Source organism: Mirounga angustirostris, unplaced genomic scaffold (assembly GCF_029215605.1).
Source record: "Mirounga angustirostris isolate CCGP_5_RB_7025 unplaced genomic scaffold, mMirAng1.0.hap1 SCAF_5, whole genome shotgun sequence".
Classification (NCBI taxonomy): domain Eukaryota; kingdom Metazoa; phylum Chordata; class Mammalia; order Carnivora; family Phocidae; genus Mirounga; species Mirounga angustirostris.
In genome coordinates this window covers 68,932,327-68,949,501 of record NW_026991713.1, presented here as the reverse complement: position 1 = coordinate 68,949,501, position 17,175 = coordinate 68,932,327, and positions in this window count along the sequence as shown.

Below are 17,175 nucleotides of genomic sequence, written 5' to 3'. Positions count from 1 at the left end.
GTGTCTAACTGCCCATTGTTGTAAGCCTGAATAAATAAATGGATCTTGCTTTCACATCACTACCAGCTTCTATTTGTCCTGAATCCTCATTTCCCATTGATAATGCGTCAGAAGTAATAGCCGCTATTAGGACAATTTAAGAGAATCATGTAAGGATCAATAAACAAGATCAAATTCACAAATGCATCCATATCTCTGTCATGATAAAAGCTGAAATTAACTGGGGAGACAGTGCTGTTTCCCTGTGGTTTTGAGCGTCTTACATTATAAGAGGCAAGAGTAAGAACATAAAAACATTAGAATATTTAAAGGTAGCAAAAGTTATGACTTGTTCTCCAACTCTGAACCAAATACTTGTGGAAAAGATTATAATGAATAATCCCTTATCTTTAGGGGGAAAAATGTCTGATTTCTTTCTCTTCTTTGAAGCCTCTGATGAGTTCTGGCTGTTTGCCCCACATTTTGATCTTTGGATAAGGATGTTGTCCTCCGGGCTCCTTTCCTTCTGAGGTCCACCAGGAATGTCTGTCTGAAGGCTTTTACTGGGATTTTATATTTAACACTTGGCGGGTAAATGATTTCAGGAGAAGTGTAAGCCTCCGCTCACATGCAAGCTCTGTGAGCCTCTGCAGAAAGTTGGACTGGACATGGACTCGAGCGGCACCAGGGGCAAGAAATGACATGTACAGCAAAGCGCTCAGCGCCGGCTCTGCCCCTCACCGCCCTCCTGGCCTGGGCAGGGAGGTTCCAGATGCCCCTCAGTGGGCTGGTTCAAAGGCAGCATTAGGCTGCCCTTGGGAAAGGGTAAGGTCCTCTCTTTGCAACTGAGTTGAGATGACCTCATTCTTTTCAGTTACAGATTTTGACGATTTTGATTCCATGTTATCAGTCAGAGGCCATCCTTCCTTTCAAGTCCAAATCTAGCTTCTGCCAAATTTTGATGAAACAGAAGTCTTTCTCGTTCTTTTCAAGTAGTATTTTTTTTAAGGCATGCTCATTTCAGATCGAATTAAAATCAAGTTTAGTAGCAAAAAATGTTTGTTCTTCTTTGAATTTGTTTGTCAAAATCCCTTTAAAGTGACATATACAGTAATCTTCCAAAAATTCTCCTTTCCTGCTCGCTTTTATTTATAAAAAATAGTATGTTTGTATCACTGTCATATATTAAGTTTTCATTTTTTCCCAAGCCTTTTTAAAATGTATTTTTAAAAATGCAATAAGGATGGTTAGTCAGTCCTTTAACAGCTGAAAAAAAAAATTATGCACAATTATATATGAAATACATGAGTGCCCTCTCTTGTCCACTTCAAAGTAAAACAGTTTTAGTAATCAGAGAACTTTCTCTCTGTGGTGGCAGGAAACAAAATCAGCCCCCTCTAATATAAGCGAAGTTATTTGTCTTCCTTCTTTGAAAATCTGATCTATAAATGCATGACATAGTCCATGGAGAGGAGTGAAACTTATTGGAAGAAAATGAATTTTAAAGTAAACACAACATTTTTTCTGAGAAGTTAAAATGCTAGCCTCTTTTAAACAATGCTGGTACCACTTTTCATTTTTCTTTCTTAAGTCTCAGGGGGTATTTCTGAATTCAAGTTAACCTGGCTTTTAAAATGAGTTTAGTTTTCATTTTGACTGAAATGATTGCACTGTAAGCAAGTTCTAATTTCCCAGGATGGGAAACCTATAAACAGTCATATTCTGATTTTTACTTTTTTTATTTTTTAACAACTGAAGGAAAAGCAACAAATAAGCCGGTTGTTTGGAGCCAGTTATTTTTTATATTGCTGCTCGGTCACGAAGCTGCACAAGAGGACATGCTATGGTGCTATTACTTTTAAAGTTTACTTCCCATTTCTATAGCCCTCCAGTCTTCCCAAGAAGTTAGTGAAGTGGGCAAAGTGTACATAGGTCTTCGTGCCTGGTATGGAAGGCCGACTTGAGGTAGAGGTTTCAGGATAAAAGGATCTTAGATCCGAAGAAATTGAATGACCAGGACTAACTTTCATTCTACAGTCAGTGAGGGTAATGAGGAATGTTCTGCAGTTTCAAGAATCAAGCCATTTCAATAGCAGTTCCTTGAACGTTTTGAGTAAGCAAAAAGAACATTCGGCCCTGCTTTGTTGCCTCCTAGAGCCTCAGATGAAATAATTTTCATCATAAATTCTTCACATCCTATGAAACACGTTTCCTGAAGGCATGAAGGGGAGTTGTATTTAATGGAGAGGTTTTTCGAAAGAGCAGTGCAGGTTTCTAAATCTAAGAATCTAGACCCCTCTCAGCTCCCATCCCCCCTCCACCCCATAGTTTTACACTCCTGTCAAGTGCGCCGTTTGCCAAATGAGGTATCATAGTGCTGCTGTCACTGCGAATGTTGTGTTGACGTCCATCGGGTTGTAGACAATCCTGCTGGGGATTAGATCTCTCCACACTGCATCGGAGAGGAGAGTCCCTCAGTAGCTGGCCTGTAGTAACCATTGGCAGAGTCCAGGATTACATGCTCAAAGATGATGGGATGTTCATTTCCTTCTAGAATATGCTGCTGGTGGTGTTACCTGAGTCATTTCAGTATTCCACTTCATAAAGAAAGCCTGCCAACTATGGTAAAAGTGAGATCACCAGTAGGAGAGGTGAGCCAGCTATGGTGCCGTTATCAGGAAAATCCACATAGTGACCAGAGTTACCTTTACAACTACCCTGGAAAGCAGAACTAATTATCGCCATCTTACCCAGAGTAGTTAAGTAACTTCACCAGTGCACGTGGCGAACTCCACTGGATGGAGCTAGAGTTTGACCTCAGCGGTCTAGCCCCGGCGTCTATGTCATACCTTAGCTCTTCTCACCCCACTGAGCTACTCTTTAGGGCTCTGCCCGAACACCACATCCTCTCAGAAGCTTTCTCGAGTCTCTTAGCTGAGCATCATCTCTCTCTTCTGAACTCTCATAACACTATCTTTGGTCTTCCTCTAATGCCAGCTTGCGTCTGGTGGGTTTATTGTTTATCCATTTCTGTCTTCGCTCGCCACCTAAATTGTAAGGTCATCAGGGCAGTACCCAAATGTAATTCATTTTTGTAGGAAAGGACACTTACAAATCGGGTAGGTAATTCACCAAACAGCATTTTAAATAAAGTTATTGGACCAATAAGCTCTCATCAGTCTATTCCTTCATTCTACTAATATTTATTAAGATCCAATGATATGGCAGACCTCTTTCTGGGGGTTACAGTGATAAGTCAAACTGCAGATGAGCTATTATGATATAACTAATAGATTAACTGTTCCAAGATTTTGAGTCACAGGTCTTCCATTAATGCACCTTTTTAACTAATGGTTAGTTATTAATAGAAAAGTAGTTTGCTGATTGAACTTACGCCATTCTCGACAGAGTAACTCAGAGATTGTTCATTATATGTAAGGAACTTCGTTTTAGTTTTAATTTTAGCATAAAATTTAGAGGCAATATAGACAGAAAAAGGAAACAAATCATTTATACAATAGCAATGGACCAACAGTGCAAATAATATAGAATTTTCTGATGTTAAGATATGGATAACCACTTGGAAATGAGCTTCAGATGATATTGTAAAAAACTGGCAGAAAGCATGCAGAGACCTGGAGCTCTTAAGAAAAAATGAACCAGGATCCAGTTCTGTTTCATTCATCCAGTAGATCAAATATCCTCCTTTATGGGTTCAATTTGACTGGGAATTTAACATTATTCCTTTCTGGGTGAAGCTCTGGGTGAAGCTCCACCCCCCGCCAAAAGAACTCTCTTTAAGGTGCTGTCCAGACCCAATCCTGTTTATCAGATAAAATTAAACCGAGTAGTCTCAAGTTGTTTTGACTGCCGATGGATGAGATTTGGAAAATGACAGTCTGGGGTCCATGAGAAATTGGTTATGTTGACTTGATTATGACTGTGTATGGTACACATGTTGATTTCTTCTGCTTGGTCCATCTCAATGGATAAATTCTAGCAAATTCAAATTTGCAAAACAAAATAATCTGACAACTTGTAAGGGTGGGAAAGGATGTTGGTTCATTTCCCTAAAGACTTATCTCATAGAGAAGCCATATATTATATGAAAAAGAAATATAATTCAACATTTCTCTGCCAGAAAAGGCAGCCACATTTTTTTATATTGTTCCAGGAAGAAAATGATCTTTCTGCAATTTCCATTTACTCCTTCCTTACCAAGCCTAGAACTTTACTCTTTTGGAGATGGTGATGGTATTGCAACATTTTCAGGAAGTGAAACTTTAAAGTACAAAAAAGTTTTATTGCACAATCCCCCAGCCTCCATCCTTTTTCTCAGTGGAGACCTACTGTTGTCTTTAGTCTCTCCGCTCTGGGTTTTGGCTTCCTGGTTACCTACATTCTGTTTCTGTCATGTCTGACCCTTCACCGAAACACTGTGGTGTTCACTGTAATAACAGGTGGGCCAAAATGAGCTCACGCTGATTAACATAGAGCATGTAATTTCATAGGAATTTTATTATAATTGAGCAATAATTCTTGGATACCCATTTTTAAAATTTATCTGGAAAGCAAATTAGAGTAGAGTATTTCCCCAAGGCTTCCAATAACATTATCTGTTTTTAGGAATTCTTATTCATGCTGGTACTCTAAGCTAATGAGCTCAATAGTCTTGATAAGAAAAAAGATGAAAGAGGTAGAATTGTTTAAAAGTTATTTTTAGTCCAACTCTGGGTTTATTACTATAGCAATGTGTCTCTATTGTGCTACCCTAGGGCATCCAAAATAACCAGAGTGGAATGGGTAGGAAACTAAATTAAGAACCAATAATCTGCTAAATACCTCCATTATTTTACCCCTATCCTCTTTCTATATTTCTTTCTTTATTACAGGAAGGGTAAGCAATTAGTTCTCCCATTCAGTAGCTTGCTGTAGGTTATTTTCTTGTTTGTTTTTCCTGGGTATGTTGCAAAAGGGGATGGCTATCGGGAAAGGGCTCAGGGTGGAAAGGTGAAAAAGAAATATTTATTTGTTCCCGTATAGATATTAAAGTATGCTTTACACACATCCTCTCATTCAAGCCATGAGTCAGTTAATACTGCCTCTTATAAATGAGCACACTGAGTTTTTAAGAGGACAATGCATTCCAATCTATTGTTAATAGTTTTTATGTGTTTAAATGCTACAATTCCAAGCAGAGATTTATGCAATAGAAACAGTTTTCTTCCCCATTCTTCTCTCTCCTCAGTTGCTCTCCCAGACGCATGCAAAGACACACTTGTGTGCATGCACACGCTTAGAAAATTATAGACCTATACCCACAAGGCTCAGGAAAGCCTACCATCCTGAAGTGGAAATGCAGTTAAGCATCTCAATTTGTAACCCCTAATAAAGCAGTTGAACTCTCAATATGATTAACAATTAACTGCCCCAAATGGTACTTCTTCACCCCCGCACGCTAGGCCTTGTCCTGTTGTTCCTCACGTTCCATGGAGCCATCCCTACCCCTCTCACATCACCAGTTCTTCGAATGTGTTGTCCCAGCCAGGCTGGATGATTTTCCTACGGATTCTAATAAAAAGTCAAGTCGAGCAGGCCTGGCCTTGGGGAAATGACTGGTAACTCTCTCCACACAGTATAAGACCCGTCGATGACAGAACAGAACATTTGCTTTCTTTTCTTTGTTCATTTTGTTATTTCTCCAGCAATCCAATGAGCTCTTTCTTTCCTAATTCGCTTTCTGCTCAGCGGCTTATCAACGTTGTCTCTTTTAAATGGCATAGATCAAACAACGCGAGATTGTTGTCAAGAGAAAAAAGTTAAATCGTTTAGGGAGAAGGTAAAATAGTTCTAACTAAATCTCTGCTGGGCTTTGGAGAAAACTAAAATATGCTCATTTTTCTTTCAAATTGACTGGCTGGCTTCATTCTTCGTTTCTAGCATGACAGTAAAGTGCATTATTGTTATTATTATTATTATATATTTTTTTATCAACAGCATGGTGGTGCTTAGATAAAGCAGGGCAACCCTAGTCAAACTTTTCCCTTTCCAGACAAAGACAAACAAAACAGCATGCTTTGTCAGTATGGATTTTTCTCCACCAAGATAGTCCTCAGCTCAGTTCTATGTAAATGTTATTAAACTCCACATTAAACAGCATGTGTGTGTGGGTACTGAGCCCAGAAGTGCTTGACAGCTAATGAATAAACATATACTTTATTTCTAGCAAGTCTTTTTTAAGGATACGGTGCCTGAATACTTTTTGGCAAAAAGACCCATTTATTTTGTTTAAAGAACACATATGCTCACATGGAAACGCAAGTAAACCAGGCAGAGGGTATCATTCCAATTCTTGAGTCTTGAAGTAAGTCAGTGTCTGATGATTTTACCTGAAGCATGTCGGGGACTAAGTCCCGTTCAGGTCGGAGAAAACACTGCTGCAGCACTTCCTGTACCAATCCCACCGCTCAAGAGCCTGGTGTCACTTACCCGTCTCAGGCACTCTCCGGAGTGCCTAGCTCTTTTTCAAAACACAAGCACTTGTGAATACAAAGTTCAAAGGGTTTTCCAAAGCAGAGCCATTTAGCCCTTATTTGGAAAACGAAACACGGTTAAAAAAAAAAAAAAAAAAAAAACCAACTCTAACAAAGACAGCAGGTATGCTTAACATAGAGCTTAGAGCTAGAAGTTTCATCCCATCTCTGTGTGTAAGTATCTTTATTCGTATTCCTTGTTGGCTCACATTATTTTACGGCTTCATGAAACATATATGTGCCTAGATTAAAGAGTTTACCTTCTTTTAGCATCATGGTAAAATAAAGGATTACTTTTATTTTCTTCTATCTCACTATTACTGAATTTATTCTCCACGTTTCCATAATTTATCTGGGGGATCTCAGGTGGTTGATAGCCGAAGATATTAGCACAGAAAGCTACTTACTCTAAATGTACAGCATGAAGTTTATGCATCCAAATGGTGTACGGGGAGCTAATAAAACTCGAACGGCAAGTGCCGTATAAATATTACATGTATGCGGAATTTTCAAAAACCAAGACTACTTCTAACCACACCATAGTCTCTCCTGGTTTACCAAAATAAGAGGAACTATTGTGGTAACAACTGCTTTTATGGATGGCTGAAACTTACATCACCCACCAAGTACAATGCAGCGTTTGGGAGCCGAATCCCTGAACCGATGAGGACCTGCTCTGAAGGAAATCCAGGGCAGTCACGGCTGGTGACCGTTCCGTGGACAGTGTCCTGGGCTCATCTTTTCATCATCACCTTGGCACTGGACCTGTGATTAACAACCGGTCAGCCTGGGTCTGTGAGCCTCTTAATGAACTCTGAGCTTTAGAACAAAGCTATCATTCTAAGGAGTAGTTTAGTGTGTTATAATGAACTGAAGGAAGGCAGAAAGTAAAGGCAGGGAGACACGGGCACTCTGCTGGAAAGCACGGTCATTAAAAATAATGAGCAGTCTTTCACTTCCTTCTTTTTATTAACTTTCTGCAAAGGACAACCCAACACTTTATTATTTAGCACAGTCTCCACTTTTACTAATATCCGTTAGCAGATGGCTAAGAAATTTTTCCACAACATGCTCCATAATACTTGGAACCATCCTGGAAAACACTCAGGGTCTTTTCCTTTCCCTTTTTTGTTCTGTACATCTTAGAATTGGCTTTTCCAATAACTGCCTCTAAGCTAAACAAAAATTTGCCATCCGTCTCTACTTCTAAAAAACCCCACAAAGGTAGCATTTTAGGTGGAGAGTTGAAAACAGAGGGCAAGGACAAAGAAAAGGACTTCACGTGCTCATCCTAAAGTACTATTCGTTCCAAATTTCTCCTTCCAATTGCCTATGCAGTGCTAATTTATGTCTAGGAAGCTCTAGGAATGGTGTTGACACTTAATTGCTGGCATCGTTTTGTATTCAAAATTCTGATAGGAGAGGATAAGGCTGAATGAACCGGATGGTTGGTAAAAGGCCAGAATTTTAGTCTGGAAGAGATTTCTAGAATGAATTATGAAGCTAACTGCTCTGAGTTAGTACTTTGTTCCCTTGGTGCCAAATAGCAGAGCTGAACTCTGATCTTTTTCCCTTGTAGTTAATAACTTAAGCCAAGCTTGTGATCAAAGGGAAGGAAGCACAACAGCTGAGACCCAGGGAAATTGTTGGCTTGACCAGAAGTCTCTGTGACTTGTGGATCCAAGTGACTGAAGGTTTCTATTAAGCAGAGAGTGAGAGAGGAAAGTAGTATTTGAACACCTATTATGTATCGGGCACGTGCCAGGTACTTTATTTACGCTATGTCATTTAGCTCTCACACTCACCCCAAGTAATTAGCTTTTTTAATCCATGAGTGATATATAGAAAAGTTAGGATTCATCCATCCATCCATCCATCCATCCATTCATTCAACAAATATTTATTGTGCAATATAACCATGTTCTAGGTGTCATGCTGGATGCTGGGGATACAATGAGAAATGAGACAGAGTGCTTTCCTTCACCGAACTCACAATTTAATGGAGATGATGGAGATTGCATAAATATTCAGAAGCCTGATGAACATTACAGAAGGGGCAGCAGGTGCTTGAGCAGGTAGGTATAGAGAATAGAGGATTTACTGAACTATTCAACACAGGATTATTGGAAGGCCACAGGAACCACTAACTTTGAAGTTTACTGAAAATGTTTATCTTGCTCTTCTGGAAATGTTTTTGTATCTGTGTTAATACATAGACATGTGACTATTGAATTCCATGTAACTGAGGGACTGAATGTTTTATTTTATCTAGTTTTAATTAATTTAAAATTTAATTATAATAGTGATAGAGGGTTGGTAGCTACCGTATTTGACAGCATAGAATTCCCATGGGGCTGAGAGTATTTTGAAACTTGTCTTCTCTACCATTGCCTTTGGAGAGATTTTGGTATGAATCGGTCTAGGAAGCCTAGGGAATTTGTTTCTGTTGTAGTTATATTGAGACCCCCTCCAATTTACAGGAGACTTATATTTCTGGGGTGGCCCCAAGGAAGATATAAAGTAGCTCTAAGAAACCAACTCCAATATAGACTCCAATTAGAGTCAACCCCAAATAGACCTGGATGAGTTCTTATACCAAAGTATTCTGCTGGGTTAGTCAATCTAGAAATAATTCAGCATTGGGTCATTTCAAGCAAGAGCAGAGTCCCAGGTTACCCTGCAACCCATCAGATATGGTGGGTCCCAAGCTCTGCTTTAGTCCCAGTTAGAGGAAGAGATGAAAAGGCTGATTAATCTCTGGTATATCAGTGACATAAAAGGGAAGAGGAGTCAAGTCTTCCCTAAGGTCAGAGCAGTAATTGTAGGAAAATATCACACACGTGCACAAAAATGGAAACACGGGCACATATATACTCAAGGCGGGCACATACACACACTTGCCTTTGGGTGTGGTTGTCTCTATCAGAGTTGGTGATATATGCCAGATGTGCATTTTTCGCTGAGAGTTTTAATCAGGAGCTCAAGTAAAAGAGTGGTTTAAGCCTAAATAGAAATGGAACTGAAAATGCTTTAGATCCTTTTGCCAAAGCACCTACTTATTATCTGAGCTTGGTTTAGGTTAAAAAGAGGCTATCTATCAAGCAATAAATAAAATTAGTCTTTCCAGATACTTAATCATTTATGACAAAATTTACTACTTCGCTGCTGACTGAAGCTCCCATATTTGATCCGTCATTTGGCTTCAGAGACATATTCTCTTAGCTCCAGACTACTTTTTAGAATAACATACAGTCAGATATACTTCATATTGCCTCTTGGATGGAAAGAACTATTTGTCTTTCTCTACCAAACGTTATCTTCTCAGCCAGCCACTTGACCTTACAATCCCCCACCGCCACCGACTATAAGATGATGCATCGTGCTTCTGACATTACTGCACCTTATTACTCACTCAGGCCATGACTGACGGACTACTGCCTCCAGGCTTGCCATGCAATCTGGCAGCCACATCAAGAAGCAACAGGAATCAGTCACAATTATATCTTGCTCTATTCTTACAGAAAGGAAAGGAGTCAGACCATTAAAAATATGATACATATTGTATTTTCGTATGCTTGCTAGTTGCCAATTATATTCTCAGAAATTGGTCTTATGCAAGCACTATTCAGCAGTAAATTGGCTTGGTGCATGACTGACCTCAGATCATTTCATGAGATAGTAGCAATAAAAGCTCCCATTTATTGAAAGCCAATAATGTGCTAAGATATTTATTACACACATTCATCATTGTATTCAGTTTTTACAACAACCCTAAAATAGGAACTATTATTCCAGTTTTTCAGGTGAAAAACACAACATCCATGGGCCAACACAACTCGTGTAAGATCACACAGTTTGGAAGTCACAAACCCATTAACTCCTGTACAACTCCATGCTCTTCCATTTCACCAGCCTCTCTTCCTGTGAGTCAGGTCCTTGGGAGGAGGGAGGTAGAAATGAAAGGGACAGAGGGGCAGGGCAGAATGCCGAGTTATCTCATTTCTTCAAGTTAGTGGAAAGTGGTAAAATGGCTGTCTTTCAACATATGTCCCTTACCTTTGCCTAGCACAATGAGGTATTTATTGAATGAGACACGTTTTTAAAAATCTGTTCTCAAATATTCATCTGAAATATATTTTTGAGTGTGTATTATATGTAAGCATTGTGTTAAGTACTAGAATACTGGAGAGAATAAGAAAGAAAAGGTCCTTGCCTTTGAGGGCTTATATTCTGGTAGAGAAAAGAGAAAAAAAAGGAAAAAAAAAAAAGCACGGCAATGAACAATATAATTCCAGGTGGTGCTGAAAGGTGTGAAGAAAGTAGAACAGAATGATGTGATCTGAGGCCCAGGAGTGACTCTGAGGGGCAGGAGTGCTAATTCAGACGGAGTGGTCAGGAATTGCTCACTGGGGAGATGGCCTTTGAGCTAAGAGCTGAATGCCAACAAAGAAGCATCAAGATCTACGAGGATCTTGAGGTGCCAAGGAGAGGGTGCCAAGCAAAGGGATCATCCTCCTGCATGGACAGTAGGGGAGGGGAGGAAGCAAAGATGCTGCTTGGAGTTTGGTTTCAGCAACTGGGTAGGACATTGGCCATTCACAGAGACTGGAAAACTTGGAGGAAGCAAGCGGTATGAAGGAGAAACGAGTTCTATTTAATTTCCAGAGGACATTACTGTAATGCTTACTTTTACCAGGTAGACCGAAAAAAAATCTTCACTCTGGTGATTTTATATGAAGATTTTATACATTTAGTGAATCCGTCAGATATTTCCATTTGAAACAAACAAACAAAAAATACAAGAAATGTTTGTAATTACTCTTTTATCATTAGCTTGATTTTGAAGTTTGCCAAAAGGTACAAACTTCCAGTAATAAATAAATCAGTCACTGGGATGTAATGTCCACCACTATGTCTATAGTTAATAATACTGTATTGCATATTTAAAGTTGCTAAGAGGGACGCCTGGGTGGCTCAGTGGGTCAAGCGTCTGCCTTTGGCTCAGGTCACGAGGATCCTGGGATCGAGCCCCATGTCGGGCTCCTTGCTCAGCCGGGAGCCTGCTTCTCCTTCTGCCTGCCCCTCTCCCTCTCTCTCTCTCTTTCTCCCTCTCTGACAAATAAATAAATAAAATCTTTTTAAAAAATAAAAAGTAAAAGTTGCTAAGAAGGTAAATTTTAAAAGTCTTTATCACAGGAAAAAGAATTTGCAACTTTGTAAAGTGACAGATGTTAACTAGACTTATTGTGGTGATCTTTCACAATATATACAAATATCAAATCATTCTGCTGTACACCTGAAACTAATAAATTGTTACATGTCAGTTATAAGTCAATTAAAAGATTAGCTCTATTTTACCAGTTTTAATAGAGGAAAACAGAAATCTTTGGAAATGTCATTTGCACTTTTTCAGACTCTAGAGTATTTTTTAACTACTCAGTAGCATTCCTGAACATGCTTTTTTTTTTTTTTAAGATTTATTTATTTATTTATTTGAGAGAGAGCGTGTGTGCGTGCTTGTTCAAGTGGCAAGGGGCAGTCGGGGTGGGGAGGGAGAGCAGGAGGAAGAGAATCTCAAGTAGATTCCCTGCTGAGCAGGGAACTCGACACAGGGCTCAATCTCAGGACCCTGACATCACGACCTGAGCCAAAATCGAGAGTTGGACACTTCACTGACTGAACCACCCAGGCGCCCCTGTGAACACGTTTTGAAAAGAAAGTCTGTGTTCAATCAAAATTCAGTTTTTTTGTTGGATCCACTCAAAAAGGTACATAAAAGTTCATAAGAAAATTCCTTTTTTACATGCACCTTTATTCCTTAAACTCGAAGATTACGAATTGGTAAAATCTTTCATTTAAAAATACAATGACTTATAAAGTCAGTCTGGAAGACAGAATGTCATAGCTACATTACTACAATGCACTAATTACAACAGATGTGGCAAGGAAGAGACTCATCCATCCTTCGTGGGGAAAGGAGTCAAACCTCTTAACCCAGTCTTGAAAGACAGTGTTTCCTTAGCAGCAAATTGTTGGTGTTGTGGGAAAGACATCCTGGGCCAACACAAGCACAAAAGCTTGAATTTGGGGGGGAGCACAATATGCCACATAATTTAACCTTCTCCAGGAATATGTACCTTAAAAGAAAAAAAAAATCATTTGAAAGCCTTGGGCAAACAATGGGAATCATGGGAAAAAAAAAAAAGAAAATCAAAGTAATCACCACATTAACAAAATAAAGATTAAAAAGAAAAAAAAAAGAAAGCCTTGGGATCTGATTTTCTTGAAGTTTTGTTGAGTTTTATAAAGCTCCTTTTCTTTCCTATATTTAAAACTATTTCAGAACATCAGAAATGATAGCAGAATTTTAAAGGTAGATTGACTTTTCAAGTCATTACTTATTCCTTTAAAACTATTCCAAAGATATTATTTGATAATTATAAACTTAATTATCTACTTATTTGGAGAGATATTCATTTGTTGTCAGCGTTCTGACATTTTAATAGACAGAACAAATGACAATTGGCTGAAGTTTTTATTTTTTTATGTTTTTACTTTTTTTTAAGATTTTATTTATTTATTTGCGAGCACATGAGTGGGGGCAGGAGAGTGGCAGCCTCCCCACTGAGCAGGGAGCCTAGCAACCTGACATCAAGACCTGAGCCAAAGGCAGACAGACACTTACCCAACTGAGGCACCCAGGCACCCCTGAAGTGTTTATTTTTTAATGAAGTATTTTGGATTTATGCAATACTATCCTCTCTAATTGTATCATTTTTTAATATAAATGCCTTGTCATTGTAACTTTTCATGTACTTGGGGATTCTGCAAGTAAAAAGACATTCAGATACAAACTTAATTTGAATATAAAGAGTATCTTAACTAGTTTCTTGGCCTAATGATTCAATCTCCCTAAGTTATTAGGAATACTGATTCTATTTAAAGATCATTATAAAATCTAAATAATTTAAAGCCTGTATGACTTGGTCAATTTCTGCTGGCTAGTAATTATAAAAATTAAAAATATATATTTGCTAATGATAGTAGTCTAGATAAATTCTAATTTCCCTTCTATACTTAGATTTAGCTGGTAGTCATTGTTTATAGAGTTTGATGATTCCTCGTTATTCTAATTGTGCATGCAGTAGAGTATGCAAATTACCAGAAAAATCTCCTACTGACAATGCAAATGAAACATCAGGTGAGTGGATATATTCTTTTGTGTCATTAATCAGTTGATTAAACTGTCCTAAAATGCAAACTGACAGGGCTGACCCCACCTTCCAAGCCTCCAAAGAATCATTTATGTTGCCAATAATGTAGCCAAGACAATAAAGCATATTCTGTGTGTTTCCTTTTAAAAGCCTGAAGGCTTTCAGTTATCCTTGGGAAGAGCCCATACTATAGATAATCTAGAATAGTATTTATAATAATAGCATTAGAATCCCAAAGCAAAACCTGGAGTGAGTGAGCTGCCCAACATGCAGTGCGATAGTAGATGAGTTTTCCAGACAACAGTTCTGAGGAAGAAGACCTGTAGGAAAAGAGAGGGAAGGAGTTCAAGCATTGTTTGTTTTCTTTTTTAACTTGGCTTTTCTACACTCCTTCTACTAAGATGCCATTTGTACGTACAAATCACTTCAGTTTATTTTCAAAACCCACAGAGAGAGATATTGTTTTGTTGTGGTTACATCCTAGTCAGTAGAGGCCCAAAGCCTCCCATTGTGAGAGGAAATGAAGCCTGGCTGAGTCTTTAAGAGGCCTCGGTCTACATGTGGCTCCTTTCATCTCAGGCTTGTAATTGCTGTGATTCAGCCCCAGACTATTTCCAAAGGTAGCCTACTGAGAAAATCCTCAGTATCTAACCCAAGATACATTAAAGAAGTTTGGTCCCACAAATGAAGCAAAGATGGCATTTAGGTTAACAAGCAAAAGGGCAAAGTCACTTCCCTCCCTCATCTGAAGCTGTCAGTTGTCCCAGTAAACTGCATTGCTGAAGTCATCCCCCTACCTGGAGAACCAAGGCACGTTGATAAAACACAACAAGACATCAAGACAGATCAGATCCCAAAGCTTCCAAATGAATTCTTTTTTTGAAGGTGCACGTCCTGGGGAAGGTTGTGTTGTAGATTACGTTCTCTCGGTAGTTCACGTATGCGTGCCTGTGTTGGCCCAGAATGCCCTTCCCACAATCCCAGCACTTGCCTGCTAAGGAAATGCTTTTCTTCCAACATCGGACTGAGAGTATCCTCAAATCAGATTCCCTTCTCCTAAAGGGTAGAGGATTGCCTTCCCTCTCACTACCATTGTAGCAAGCGATTGTTATGGGTGTGTTACTGTTTTGCAACCCGGCCTTCAGATCAGATGCCACCATAAATTCCCTGAGGACGGTGGCACTCTTGCCCCGTTTGCATCCCTTGCACACAGCACGGGCTAGACCTAAGTAGGGATGTCATGAACTGAGAAAGCATGGTCTGACCAGGTATTAAAATTTAGATTCGGAAAACTGGATCCCTCCAATGCTGATTCTAATGTCTTTGGGTGATGATCCATTTTCTGACAACACTATCAAGTGAGTACAAACGTGTCTCCCCTGAATGGGGCATTTAACCACTTCAGAACTGCAGATGTTCCTTAGAAACAGAAGAGGAAACAAACAGCTAAGGAAAATGAACTGAAGAAGGAGGGAATGATATTATTAAACAAAAAAGAGTAATGTGAAAAATCTTTTTTTTATTTTAAGATTTTATTTATTTGTTTTTGAGTGAGAGCACAAGCAGGTGGGAGGGGCAGACAGAGAGGGAGAAGCAGACTCCCGCTGAGCAGGGAGCTTGACCCAGGGCTTGATCCCAGACCCCGGGATCATGACCTGAGCTGAAGGCAGACATTTAACTGACTGAGCCACCCAGGCGCCCCTAATGTGAAAAATCTTTATAAACTGTCAGCTCTTACACTGTCATTTTTAGAATATCTGACAAGGCTAGCAGATTTCCCCACCTTCCTTTATTCCTTTTTGGGCACTGCAACTGCAGATTGCCTAGAAAACAACATTTTGGGTTATTTGGGAGAAATTATTCCATCCTTCTTTGTAGAAATATATTTTAAGAACCTATGTGGGACATTGCTACCCTCGTACCATGGTCTCTCTAATGCCTATCCTTGCTTGTAATTAAACATATTTAACAGCTGGAAATAAGAATGTAATATAGAAGTAATTGCTAAATCAAAAACATTTGAAATCTTTCTTATTTTTGGAATAAACCAAGGTACAGATAATATAGAATTCCTTGCTAAGTGATATGAGTCATTGTGCCCATAGATCATCAAAGCATTCTAATAATTCAAATCATTTGTTGAATTTTAGAAATTATTGGTGGGCTCTTTTGTTTGATGTCACTGTTACTAGTTCAAAGATGCTGCTATCTGGGGGCGCCTGGGTGGCTCAGTCGGTTGGGCGACTGCCTTCGGCTCAGGTCATGATCACAGGGTCCTGGGATTGAGTCCCACATCGGGCTCCCTGCTCGGCGGGGAGTCTGCTTCTCCCTCTGACCCTCCTCCCTCTCATGCTCTCTGTCTCTCATTCTCTCTCTCAAATAAATAAATAAAATCTTAAAAAAAAAAAAAGATGCTGCTATCTGAACTACAACTGGACAGAGGGAGCCTGATTTCTCCCCATTAAATTGGTAGTATTCGGTTCCTGCTGGTACTGTGTTGCTGCTGGTGAGGGGCTGCGCACTCTGAGTCTCCATCCAGACACCTGACCCAACCAGTGTCACTCCCACCTGTCTGCTCGGTTATGGGCCTTGCCACCCTCATCAACTCTGGGCCACTCCAGAGCAGCAGATACGGGACGTGGATGTTTCTGTTATTGGCCATCTCAGTCCACTCTGCAGCTGCTGAGAGTCGCCCTCACCTGCAGGCACTAAACACCTGGGCTCAGTATCCGACATCATTTACCATCTGGTACGGAAGCCCTGTATTTCACTACTCGTGTGGCCAGGATGTTTGTAGAGGTGCTTACCAGCTGAATAGCAGCACTGCCCAGCAGGCTCGGGTCTTCATAGCTAACTCCGTGGTGAAAGTCTAATTTTCTTAAATTAGCCAAGTAATCATCTAGAGCCTGCATCATAATTTCTAGAAACTTGGCTTTGACACTCGGGAACTGAAATGAGAAGGCCAAATAGACAACTACTTACACTGTCCAATTTCCATGAATCAAATAAAAATAAGTGCTTAGTACAAAGCAAGAACTAGCTATCTTTTATCGCATTTAATCCTTCTATCATCTCTGTTTTGAGATATCATTATGATCATTTTATAGGTGGGAAAACTGAAGCACAGAAGAGTTGATGAAATTGCCCAAGGACCAGTACCCTGGAGGGAGAAAAGACAGAATTAAAATTCTCATGACGTGTCTTCCGAGTCTGTGCTTTTAACCACTGGGCTCTACTGTCTTCCTAGTAAGTAAAGTCATTTTCTCTAAAGGACCAGCTCTGTGTGGTGAAATGCACAGAACTCTCGTCTCATCACTTACTGGTTGAACCATTAGCAACACTATTGCATCACTGTAAATTTCCATTTTCTCACCTCTAAACTGAAAAGCATAAAACTTTCCTTGAAACAGTTGTTATAAGAGTTAGATAATATAATTCATATCATAATT